We start from the raw sequence: 13,782 nt of genomic DNA on the forward strand, positions 1-13,782 counted from the left end.
GCACAGGACCGAGCCTAATCGCTGACGCAAGGGGAGAAGCAAGCGTTACCTGTCGGATCCCTCCTCCTGCAGAGGTCGATGGCGAAAGGCCAGGTCCAGCGCTGCAAAAACACAGGCATCCGCCTCCTCGGTGCCCTGAGAGGACGGATCAGCTGCCGCAAGCTCTCGACATTTACAGTACATAAAAAGAACGCAAAGTCGTGCCAGTTGACCTGCAGACAAGAGAAGAAGAGAACACAAGAAAAAAAACACTACACTACGAGAAAAGAATAAAACAAAAAACATTAAAAAAAAATAACATAAAAAAAAAAAAAAAAAAAAAAAAAAAAAAAAAAAAAATGGAATTTTTTTTTTAAGTATCGTTATTTTTGATTTTTAAAATGTCAAATTGTATGCCTTCATTTAATTACAACCATTTTTGATAGGTTTGTATTAAATTATAAAGTCAGAACAGTTAATCCAGACAACAAATAAAACATTTCAAAGTGATTAGACATGCTTTTTGATTATTAACTGAATTATACCATTAAAGCGGAGTACAGAAAAAATAAAATAGAAGAACAGAATTTGGGAAAAAAAAAAAATTTATAGGAGCCTAAAAGGGTAATTTTTGTTAAACTTTGAATAAAATTGTTAATTTGCATTACAAGAATTACCTTTATAGGGACATGTGAAGTGTTTTTTTCCACCTTCTGTGTTTTCCATTTTAATGGTTTAATTAAATATTAGTAATCAGAAAGAATGTCTAATCGAAGTCATGAAACTTGAACTTTAAATAAATTGTTAAACTGTACAAGTTTCATGATTTCAATTAATTAGACATGCCCTTTTACTATTAATTTTAATAAAACGGCATCCAGAAAAATTAAAACGGAACAGAGTTTGGAAAAAATAAAACGGCTCTACAGTACCCCCAAAAGCTCTCTTTTTACTTTTTCCAAATTCTGATTTAAAAAAAAAAAAAACAACAAAACATAAAATACTCCACTACGAAAAATATATTTTTTATTTTATTTTAATATTCAAAATTTCCCTAAATTTTAAAATTTATACTATAAAACAAAATTTTGGAAAAAATACTTAAATAAATAAATAAATAAATAAATACTTCACTGAGCCATAAAAGGTTATTTTTGTTAAACTTTTAAAAATCTGTTGTTAAAGGGATAGTTACCAAAATGATAATGACATTAACGACTTACCCTAAACAAATTCAAACCCGTTAGACCTCAGTTCATCACCAGAACACAGTTTTAAGATATTTTCGATTTAGTCCGAGAGCTTTCTGTCCCTCCATGAGAATGTAGTACGTTATATGTCCACGGCCAGGAAGAAGGTAGATAAAAACATCTTCAAAGTAGTCATGTGACATCAGAGGGATTTCACGTTAGACATTTTTTGAAGCACAGAAAAATACATTTTTGGTCAAAAATATCAAAAACACGATTTATTTCAGCATTGACTGTCTCTCCCGGGTCTGATATGAGCAGCGCGTTCCACAGCTAATCACCATCCGGTTCGCGAACGAATCAATCGATGTAACCGGATCTCTGAACCAGTTCCACCAAATCGAACTGAATCGTTTGAAACGGTTCGCGTTGGCAACCAATAAGCATTATCCACAAAGACTTAAAAGCCTTGGTTACTTTTTTAACATGGCTGGACACTCCCTCTGCGTTCAAATAAACCCAATATTCCAGGGAGTAATTCATTTACTAAACAAACACTGACCCTGAATGCTGTGAAGAGAGAAAACTGATGAACACTGAGCCGGCCAGAATAACGAACGAACGAAAACAGTGACTCGTTCTCGAGTTCACGGACACTGTTTGTGTGGTACGCGTCCGGTTTCGAGAAAGAAGCGAGGCGCGATGATTACTGCGCATGCGTGATTCAGGACTGACAACACAGCGCGTCTGAACGAAATCTGGGTTCTTTTGGTGATTGATTCTGAAACTGATTCTGTGCTAATGTTATGAACGCGGTACAAACGAAGGCTTGAATCAAGGGCACTCATCGCCAATGATGAAGTCATTACGGTCGAGGCGCAAAAGAAATGGTGGAACCGTTTTCGGCAACCCGGTTTATGGTGAATTAAACTGTCCGAAAGAAATACGGTTCGCGGAGAGAAGAACAAGAACTTCCCATCACTACCGGTTGATCCGAAAAAACGATGCAACCGGTTACTTGACTCAGAGAACGAGTCATGTTTCGTTCGTTATTCTGGCTCGGTACATCAGTTCAGTCAGTGTACTGTTCTGAGTAAATGCAATTTACTCCGGGGATATTGGCTTTTATTGAACTCAGAGGGTGTGTCAGCATTTGTTAAAAAAAGTTAACACGCTCTCTTAAGTCATTTGTGGATTAATGCGTATTGTTGACGGCAAACCGTTTCAAACGATGTCAGTCGATTTGGTGAACTGTTTCAAGAAGATCCGGTTTACAATCGAGCGTGATTCGTTTCGCCGAACGGATGTGCTGTGAAGGCGCGCTCAAACACCCCCACCAGGACCCGGGAGAGAAGTCATATGCTGAATAAAGTCGTAGTTTTTGATATTTTTGGACCAAAATGTTATTTTCGATGCTCTTCAATAAAATTCTAACGGGACCCTCTTGATTGTCACATGGAACTACTTTGAAGATGTTTTTAGTACCCCTTTCTGGCCGTGGACCAGCTATCACCGTACTATACATTCTCAATGGAGGGACAGAACAGCTCTAGGACTAAATCTAAAATATCTCTAGTACTGTGTTCGAAGATGAATCGCGAGGTCTCACGGGTTTGGACGAACATGAGGGTGAGTCATTAAGTGAACATAATTTTGATTTTTGTTTAATAAAAATGAGCTTATTATACACATATAAAAAAAATCTTACCACAGCAATTTTAAATTAATATTTACCCCAAATAACCATACTCTTTATTAATTCCATAATCTCAATCAAATAGTTTTAATGGTTTAATTAAATGTTACTAATCAAAAAGCATGCGTAATTAATTGAAATCATGAAACTTTTACAATTTAACAACTTCAAATTTTCATGAGTTCAATTAAATAGACATGCTTTTACTAAAATTTAATTTAACCATTATCATAATCCATAAAAATGAAAATAGAATTTGGGGGAAAAAAAATAAAAATATTTTTTTTTAAAAAAGGGCACAACCTCGGCGATTGGAGAATAATCCTGTCACTATTATTAAAAAATGTATTAGTGTTGAGATATTCACCTTCCTGCCGAGCAGCACCTTGATGACGTGTCTGGTGAGGGTGATGGGGCAAAGTTCATTCTGTAACAGACATAAGCCAAGGATCCTGGAGGCAGAAGATCAGGGTCATTAGTCAGAAGTTCATCCAGTGCTTCATCAACTCACACAGAATCTCACACAAACGCTCAGTCGAACCCGCCTCAGTATCACCCACCTCAAGTTTCGGAAGCAGTTGAGCCTGGCCTCCGTGTTCTTGCCTGGACGGGGCGAGTAGAAGCCCCTCTTGCCGGGTTGATAGAACAGAGGAGCGTTATCGTCCCCGTCATCAGGGTCATCCAGCTCCATGTCAACCACACTGCGGGTCGAACCGTGCCTCTTTCGGTTCTCCTGCTGGTGGAATATGAGAATGACATCAGACCATACAGATCATAAGAGCCGAGCTCATACGCTGAACCTAACCTGATGCAAAGGACCAGAGAAGAGTCTTTAGGGTTTTAGAATCAACATACCTGTGCTTTTTCAGGAGTGTCGAGGAGGCCGAGGTCCAGTATACTGTCAGCGCCGTTTTCCCTGAGAAAGAGAGAGAAGCTCATTCATGTGTACTTCAAAAAAATATCCAGGTCACCACAAAATCAAATGCAATACATAAATTTAATTAATTGCATTTTTAAAGAATAATAATACTCAATGTAGTTTTTATTATAGTATCAAATTAAGATGTACATTTAATAATTATTTTAACTATACTGTTTAATAATTGTTAAATACTATAAAACACAGTAAATAATTAGGTTAATAATTTATGTAATTTCATTTTTGTGATATTATAGTATATATATTTAATAATATTATAGTATTTAATAATTAAAACTGTAACATTTAATAGCATTTTATAATTATATAATTTTAATTATACTATTTAATAATTATAAAATATTATAATAGTGAATATTTACATTATAAACTACTATAATTACATAAAAAAAATTACATATGTAATTATTAAATATATATTTAATACTATAAATAACAGTAAATAATTAGGTTCATAATTTAATTTATTTTTATGATATATAAAATTAATAATATTACAGTATTTAACCATTTAAAAATGTAACATTTAATAGCATTTAATAATTATGTGATTTTAATTATACTATTTAATAATTATAAAATATTACAATAAATATTTACATTTAACTACTATAATTACATATGTAATTAATATTTAATTACCGAATATATATTAAATAATATAAATAACAGCAATTAATTTAAGCATTTAATAATTATAATAATTTATATATTAATAAAACTATTTAATAATTATAAAATAATGGTAAATATTTACATTAACTACTATATTACAGAAAAATTAAATTACGCATGTAATTAATATATATGTATATATATATATATATATATATAAGGAATTCTTATTTTTGTGTGAAATATGAGCGGCACATGTTCCTGACAGGTGTGGCGAGATGATTCACCTTCCGTGAGTTATGAGGAGCTCCATGGCCTCCTCCACACGGGCTCTGAGAGAGTCCTCACTGGCCAGGAGCAGCAGCAGCTGAGCGGGAGAGAGCTCCAGCAGCATCCCTGTGATTTTACTGGCAAAAGCCTGTAGAGAAAAGCATATGTCCCACACTAAACTCCTCACTTCTCAGAAGCCAAGTGTTCATGAATACTGATGGCTGTGCTGGTCTACCGGCTGCATGGCGTGCACTCGTGGGTACAGTCTCTCTCCTAGAGCTTGTCTGTGAGCCGGCAGCGGCTCCGGCTCATCGCTGGGGTTCCCTTCTGATGCAGGTCTGAACGGCCGTGTGTCGATCGACAGCTGTCTCCTCGAGTCCCTGCAAAAAACGTGTGGTATGACAAAAGTGTGGCTTCTTTAATTACTATATATAAATAAAATAATTCATTTTAAATAAATGGCATTTTTTAAATCAATAGTTTAAAAAGCAATAGTATTGCTCAAAAATATATTTTGCCAGAAAACACATGAATATATAATAAAAGATTTTTTTTTTTCCTCAATAATAATAATAATTTTACATAATGGCATTTAAAAAAAAAAAAAAAAAAAGAAAGAAATCCTTAGAATTAATAATACTGCTTAAATTTATATTGCCAGAAAACACATAAATATATCAAAAAATATTTTTTTTTTCTCAATAATAATAATAATTTTACATAATGGCATTAAAAAAAAAAAAAAAAAGACCTTACAATTAATAATACTGCTTAAATTTACTTTGCTAGAAAATACATGAATATATTATGAAAGATGATCTTATAAAATAAAATAATAATATTAATAAAATAATAATTTTAAATAATTGTATTTTTAAAAACTATAAATTTATTTTGACAGAAAATACATGAATATATCATGAAAGATGAGCTTTAAAAAAAATATGATTAATAAATAATTTTAAATCATGGTATTTTTTAAAAACTTCCAAAAAAATTAATATTGCTGAAATTTATTTTGCCAGAAAATACATAAATATATCATGAAAGATGATCTTAAAGAAATAGAATAATCATAATAATAAATAATTTTATATCATGGAATTTTAAAAAACTTCCTCAAAAAAATATTGCTGAAATTTATTTTGCCAGAAAATACATGAATATATCAGGAAAGATGATCTTTTATTTTAAATAATTAAATAGTTTTAAATGGTAGTTTTTTTGTTGTTTTTTTATCCCATAAAGATTAATATACATTTACACTTACATTTATTCCACCAGAAAATACATTAATATATCATAACAGATTATCTTTAGTTTTAAATAATTGTAAAGAATGGTATATTAAAAAAAAGAAAAAAAAAGTCACCTATCACGGTCTCGTCTGGATGCAGCTCTCAGTCCTCCGCTCCTCCTCTCACGCTCACGGTCTCGGTTCCTCAGCCGCTGCATAAGATCTGCAAAATCAGACAACATGGACATCCCTTCAAGACAAAAAAAAATTATCAGAAAAAAATAAATAAATAAATAAATCAGGAAAATAAAAAATAAAAGGTACTAAGGATTGAAAAACATCAAATTACGCTTTAAAAAAAAAATCGTAAACCTCCAATAAAAATGGTAAAAAGGGCTAAAAAATAAATAAATAAATAAATAAATACATACTGCTAGCCTGCATTCCCTTGCTAACACTCTGTACGCAGTCCAGATTGGGCAGCTTGTCGTTGGAGAGGAAGGCCTGTGCGATAGCCGTGTAAAAGCTCCGCGCCACTCCGCTGCCCTCTCCAGGTTCATCCTTGAAAGTCACTTTGACGCGGTGCACTGCCATGGGTGTAGTGGTGCAGCGGCGGCCGAAGTGAGCGTTGATCTGCCCACATCGCCCCGGAACTTGGTGAGCGTTGATCTGCCGCATGGTCTGCTGGATGAGCTGCTCTCGGTCGCGGTCCACCTCCAGGGCCAGATCACGTGACTGCAGGTTCCTCAGCTTCTCCATCTCGCGCCGGAACTTGGACTCCTTCACCTCGAAACCACCCAGTTCAGTCAGGATCTGCACCGTTCGAAGGAGAGGGTTATCACTGGAAACGAAACGCTTACTCTCAAAGCAAAGCGCAGAAATGAGCCGTACTCACAGATCCCGGTTCCGCTCCCACGTCCTCCATGAAGACACGGCCGAACAGCTCCAGAGAAAGCCGCCAGCGGCCCAGCAGCATGTCGTGAGAGATCACCATCCCCATAAAGCTGCAGTGCGGACTGGAGGAAACGAACGAGAACCGTCACTCACTGAGTCGCTCACGGAGTCGCTTACTGAATGTGCTGACTTACATAAAATAACCGAACACTGACAGCAGTCTCCCTCGTCCAAAACTGTGCATCCATACCATCAGGCCGAACTTCAACGTGTTTACACCAAACCATTTACTCCAACGCACCCGTTTAGACAAAACGACATCTTTGTCATGTCCTGCTCCGCAGCCGGCGGCCCCTCGCCACCCCTCTGCCGAGACTCCATACTCATCACGTTCTTCATGTTCGCCGAATACGACATCTTTGTGGGTAGAATCTGGGATGAGAATTACCCGTAGTAAAATATTGTAAAAATAGTTTTATTGCTCACTGATTTTGAGAAGCATTTATGACTGCACTGAGAAACACTGAGAAATCAGTTTTGCCACAAAAGGTTTTTATATTATATGTGTATAAAACAAAAACTACATATAAAAATAAACAAAAAATATTGCAAAAAAGAAAAAAAAAAATAAATAAAAATAAAACAAAACAGACATAAAACTACTTGCAAAAAAGCAATAAAAAAATAAATAAAAATAAAACAAATTACATAAAACTAAAAAACAAAATTAAAAAATAAAATAAAAAAAAAAAAAAAATAAAAAATTAAAAAAAAAAAAATAAAAAAAAAATATATTTAAAAAAAAAAATATAATTAAAAAATAAAGATTGAAAATGTACAAAAACACAAATATAAACCAATAGCTAAAACACACACACAAAAACACATACATTACATATATTTATTTAAAATCAATATAAACATAAAACTTCACAATGCAAAATACAATATAACAATTTGAAATTTTTATATTTATTTAAAATCACTCTTTTTTTTTTTTTTTTTATAAAAAATGCACCTATTTTCAGCACTGTTAAAAAAAGAAAAAAAAAAAAAGAAAAAGAAAAGTGAGCCATGTTTACCTGCAAGCAATTCATGTCCACAGTCAGATCCGTGAGGCCTTTACTGGCTATATACGAAGATGAATACAGACCCTGACTTGGTCTTCCAAACAAGTCCTCCTTTCTGGCATTGGGCTGTGAGATGAAGAGGAAAACAGCAGTGTTACAGACTCTATAGCCATCTGGAATGACATCACAAACCACCTCTAACAGAGGACATGACAGCGCAGGTAAAGGGCGTCTCTGACCTGCAGGAGATGCGGCTGGTCAGCCAGAGGAATGGCCTCAGCGAGGGGCACTTCGAAAGGGTTGGGAGGGATGCATCCCAGGAAGGTCATGGAGTCCGAGCGGCGGAAAAACGGATGGTGCTGTCCGGTCTCAGCAGGGACCGACTCCTCGTCCTTGTCCTGCAGGGTGGAGCCTGTGGAGTCCAGAGTAACGAAGCCGTTTGATTGGACAGCAGCTCCGCACACATCTGAATCTGCCAGGTCCACTTTTTGGCTCGTGAGGTTTGTGCATAGCATTAACGGAAAAAATGCTTAAAATATTCACTCACTCTGATTGGTGTCCTCGTCGTTCTCGTGCTCCGAGTCCTCATTGTCCAGGCCGAGCTCCAGCAGCTCACGATTCCTGAAACAGGACGAGAAAAATATTTAGAAATCAGTAAAAAGTGATATTTTCAGTTTTTTAATAGTATGGATTTTCATTTTAGTTTAAGTAAAAATTGTAGTAAATTTATTGTGTGTTAGTCAAATTTTTATTTTTATTTTTTAACGTCTATATAGTTATTAATTTTTATTTCAGCTTTAGTTTAATACATCAAGTTAAACTAAATGAAACAAAAAAAAGCTTAAATTAAACTAAATTTTCTTTTTATGATTGCCTTTTTTTTTTTTTAAAAGTAACGATTTTTTTTTGTACGTTTTAGTGTTGAAAAGTTGTGCAAACTTTCAGGAAAACGCTAAAATATTTGTAAAAAGTATAAGAAAATGGTTAGCTTTTCAGAAGTAAATTCACTAGTCCAAGTTGACCATCGCAAACAATAATTCCCCATTTAAAACCAGTTCAAAGAAAGGGAAAAAAGCCTTAACTAAAGCCTTTCATTAATTAAAATAGCTGAAATAAATATTCAATGAAAAACTTAAAAAATGTTGCCTTGGCAACTAACTGAAATCTAGTAAGATTAAGTACTAAAACTAATATTTTTTGAAAGCTAATAAAAATGACAAAAGCACAAAATTAACTAAAATTTTTTTAAATATTTCTAAATAATATAATACTAAATATCACTGTCAAATATCAATAAAAAGTTAAAAAAAGTTATCATCCACACTAAACACTACTAAAGTCATATATGGGTGGTGTACCTCTTCCGGTCAATCTGAGTGGTGTCGAGCGTCGTCTGCAGATTCATGGCTTTGATCCAGTAGATGAGGGCCTGGAAGACGTACGCCACGTGTTTGAGCGAACACACGTCCAGCACAGGAAGAACGTCTGAATGCTCGTCGTTATGGGAACGCATCAGAGACAGAGCGTAGTTCAGGAAGTCTCCTCGAGCCGACATCATCCCCTGACGAGCCGTCAGAAGTGTCGCGGCGCGCCTGGAACACAGAGAGTTAAATTATAATACGACAATACAGTGCTGCAGGGATGATGTTTAGCACGTCCGACTCCAACATACTGAAGTCAAAAGGTGTTTGGTTAAATGCCTGAAATAACATCTGAAACAAATTTATTCCACAATATAAAATACTCCACATAACTAAATAAATAAAAAAAATAAGGTATAAAAAGAAAAAATTGAAATTAAAACTAAATAAGATTTAAAAAGTCAATTAATAAAATAATAATAAAAATAAAATAAACAAACAGAAATTTAAAAAAAATTATTAAACAAACATAAAAATAAATAAATAAAAATAAAAAAGGTATAAAAAGAAATTTTTTTAATTAAAACTAAATAAGATTTAAAAAGTAAATTAATAAAATAATAAAAATAAAATAAACACAAATTTTAAAAAAATATTTAACAAACAAAAATAAATAAAATTTAAACTAAATAAAACGACAATAAATATGAAACTAAAAAAAAAACAAAAAAAAAAGGTATAAAAAGAAAACATTTAAATAAATAAAACCAAATAAAACAAACTAAACAAAAACCGAAAACTGTCTGCGATTGTTAACGAGTGGCTGTGTGGCACAACACCAAACAAACTCATCTACTCACTAGTTGCTTTCACAGCTCGTTTATAATAAAAAGCTTGTTTTTATATTTTACTTCTGCTTCAAAATTCATAAAAGTTGTTCATTTGTGAAGATTATCATGAACAAAACATGTTAAAATTATAAAAAAATTATGTAAAAATTCTGAAATAATCCAGAAACCACTGGGAACTTCCTATTGGGTTTCTGTCGAGGGAACCACAGAAATGAGAAAATGAGAATTTTAATTTCAAACAGACTTAAAGGGAAAGTCCTCATGTCGTTCCAAACCCGTATGAGTTTCTTTCAACTGTTGAACACAAAAGATGATATTCTGAAGAATGTTAGTAACCAAACAGTTGACGGTAGCCATTGACTTCAATAGTATTTTTTTTTTTCCATACAATGGCTACCGTCAACTGTTTGGTTGCTAACATTCTCATACAGGTTTGCAACAACTTGATGACAGAATTTTCATTTTTTGTGAACAATCCATTTAAAAGTAAGTTTAAATGCCCAAAGGCCTTACCTTCGACCTTCAAGGGTGCGGAGACTGGCCCTCTCGCGCCGTCATGCGCTCCCGGCGGCCTGTGCCGCCCTGCCGACTCCTGTGTTGTGAAGCGTGCAGCGGGTGGCTCGGGTGACCAGGATCCCCGGCTGATGACAGAGCCGAGCCGTAACGCAGCTGCGCTTCAGTGGAATCCATGATGGACACCATCCAGTTCCAGGTGGGGATCAACTTATCCTCCACAAAGTTCTGCAAAATGACATTATCCTCTTATATTTTGTCTTTATTGCAGTCTGATTTGATCGGGTGAAGGAAGAGCGACTCACACTCACACTCACCCTCGTACAGATAAGTTAGACGGCAGCAGCGGTGTACTGCGAGTAGACCAGGTGGTTGTATTTGGGTATGAGGCTCATGAGGTCGGAGATCTGGCGGATGACGATGCTGTAGGCCCGAGCCAGGCTGCTGGCGGATGTCAGGTAGCTGCTGGAGTTACTGGCCTCCAGGGCTGCTGCGGCGGCTGCTGCGCTCGTGCTGATGGCGCTGCTCCGTCGCAGGTTTGAAGGATCGATGTAGATGAGGCCCGTGGAGCTCGCTGAAGGAGACACTAGAATTATTGCTAGTAATGTTAAATTCCTTATATTTTCCAGAATATAATTTGTTTTTTATCATCTGAAACGTGCTGTGGATTATGGCGCATTCAAGTCCTGAGTAGAAGGGGTAATTATGACATTAGATGCATTCAAGTCACTTTGGTTGGAGCAAGATTGCAACGTCAAAGAGAAAAAATTAATAACAGTGTCACTGTTGTCAATGTTAACTAAAACTAAGAAAAAAATCTAACTTTTCTTAAAATGATATAAAAATGATGAATGAATTAATAAAAGATGACAATTTAAATTTTTGGGTGAACTATCGCTTAATTTAAGATGAAGTACTGAAATTACAATAATAAAAAAAAAAAAAAAATAATAAAAATAATAATAAAAAAAATATTACAATAATAAATATATCAAAAATAAAAATATATTATAATAAAATAAGAAATATTTCAATATTACATAATACTAAAATAATAATGTAAAATATTATCAAAAGGATGAAAAAAGTCTTGTTGGGCTTTGTACTACATAAAAATAAAAAAAAAAAAAAAAAAAAATCAAAAACAACAAAAAAAAAATAATAATAATAAGAACAAATCAAAATCATATTTTTTGTTTTTTTTTATTCAATTCAATAAGGTGTTAATATATAAAAACAATTATATAATAAAACTCTATAAATCCAGCTATAGTTGTACAGAACTGTTATATTTTGTACATGCAACTTATCTAGTTTTATTGTAAAAAAAAAATAATTTCAATGAATTAATTTCATTAAATTCAATCAAATTTACCATCTATACAGACACTGCATCTACTGCATCCAGCTTACTCTCTCACCGACACGGCACCAACTCAAAAACGATCTTTCTGACCTGACTTGAATGCACCATTATATTCTGAATGCAACATTGAGGCGAACTAAAATGCATCTTTTTTGATTTATAAATGCAATAATAAGATGCAACTTCTCTATGTTTTTTTTTGAGCTGGTGCCGGTCATCACTTTTTGTGGGACAGGTGGTGTGAGATACTGACCAGCAGGTGTGGATGAGCTGGACGGGGCGCCGCCGGCGGAGCGCTGGCTGGGTGTCGTGCGAACAGCCCAACTGCATGGACCGCGGCGCCTGGGCCGCACTGTTAGCATGCGCCGAGCCCGTGGTTCTCTCTAGAGGCTCGTCCAGCAGGAAAGTCTCCTGATCCACATCGTCACTCTGACTGCTGCTGCTGTCCGAGTCACTGGAGTCGTTCGACTGGGAGTCGTCCTCGGAGAAGAAAGCAGGAACTCAAACTCACACACTCATTTAAACTGCTCCAAATCCACTAGATTTGAGTCATGATCCAAAGAAAGATTCTGTGTACATGCTGCATGAATGATTTGGAGGTCATCCAAGAAAGATTGTTACATGCCCATGGTTTTTTAATGGAAGTGATGTGACATGTAGCCAAATTTGATGTCCCATACTTTGGTGAAATTAGGCTACCGAAACAATTCACCCCCCGAGTGCACATAACTTTGATCTGTGCTCTTTTCATTCATGTTAGCAGGGCAGACCACTGATTTGTTCGTCATTGTTTCCAAAGAAAGATTGCTGCGTACATGCTGCATGAGCTCGGGTACACTTTTTTAATCTGCATTAAACATTTAGCTTATTATTTAAGATCTGAAACAAAAACAGAAATGGTCTAGCACTTTAATGTTGAGTGGCACTCATTTTGTTCGTTTTTTGTTTTTTCACAACATCATTCAAAACATCAGCCAAAGAAAAAACCCATTTTGTATAACTCTTTTACATTTATAACAACATCAATCAAAATTGCTGCAGTTTTTGTTGCTTTTTTCAAGCACCATCAGGCAAAGTGTGGCGGCGGTCAACGAAAAAATGCCTTTTTCCTGGATAACTCTCGTCGGTACATTTAGAGTTATTTCAATGTTGATTAAGAAAAGTTACATGGTACCTTATTCAAATAAATAAAAAATATAACGATAAACAAATCTAGGACACAGATGTGATTAGAACTAGTATAGACTAGCATAGTAATTTTGCCTGCGGCCTCTGCGTATCATAAAGGCACCTGATTTGATAGGAAATACGAAAACCTTCACACCTCCACCTGTTTTCGTGACCCACTAAACTTTATATTCTACAGGTACCGTACAGGGTGCATTTATTAGTGTCTTATACTGAAGGAAACGATAGCTTCCTGTACACTCCGAGTAGATTATGTGGAGGGCATCCTGAAACAACAACAGGAGGAAGCGAATTATGCGAGACAATTACAGTAATTGGGCAAGTGGCAGTTAAATTCCGCAACAGCACAGTGCAATGAAGGCACCTGCGGCTTTGCAGATCCAGCAGGTGGAAGTGATATGATGGTCCTACAGTAGCTAACGCTCCTGCTCGTCCAAAAGTGTTATTCCGGACTTATCCGTGGTCCTGCTAAATGGATTTACTCTCGCTGTCAAAAAGATTTTATCAGTCTCAGCAGTTTCAGCAACAATAAAATCCAGCTCCATGTCGCTCCCTGTGCGAAGAAAAGATTAGCGATCGTTCGTGACCTCAGCCTCACTAATAGAAGAAATT

General features: G+C 35.1%; 1 pseudogene; it reads right to left on the reverse strand.

The window, feature by feature from the left end:
- Window positions 1-13,782, reverse strand: part of LOC109079548 — a 55,075-nt pseudogene that overhangs the window by 6,651 nt on the left and 34,642 nt on the right.

This window comes from Cyprinus carpio, unplaced genomic scaffold, assembly GCF_018340385.1.
Source record: "Cyprinus carpio isolate SPL01 unplaced genomic scaffold, ASM1834038v1 S000006719, whole genome shotgun sequence".
NCBI classification, from domain to species: Eukaryota; Metazoa; Chordata; class Actinopteri; order Cypriniformes; family Cyprinidae; genus Cyprinus; species Cyprinus carpio.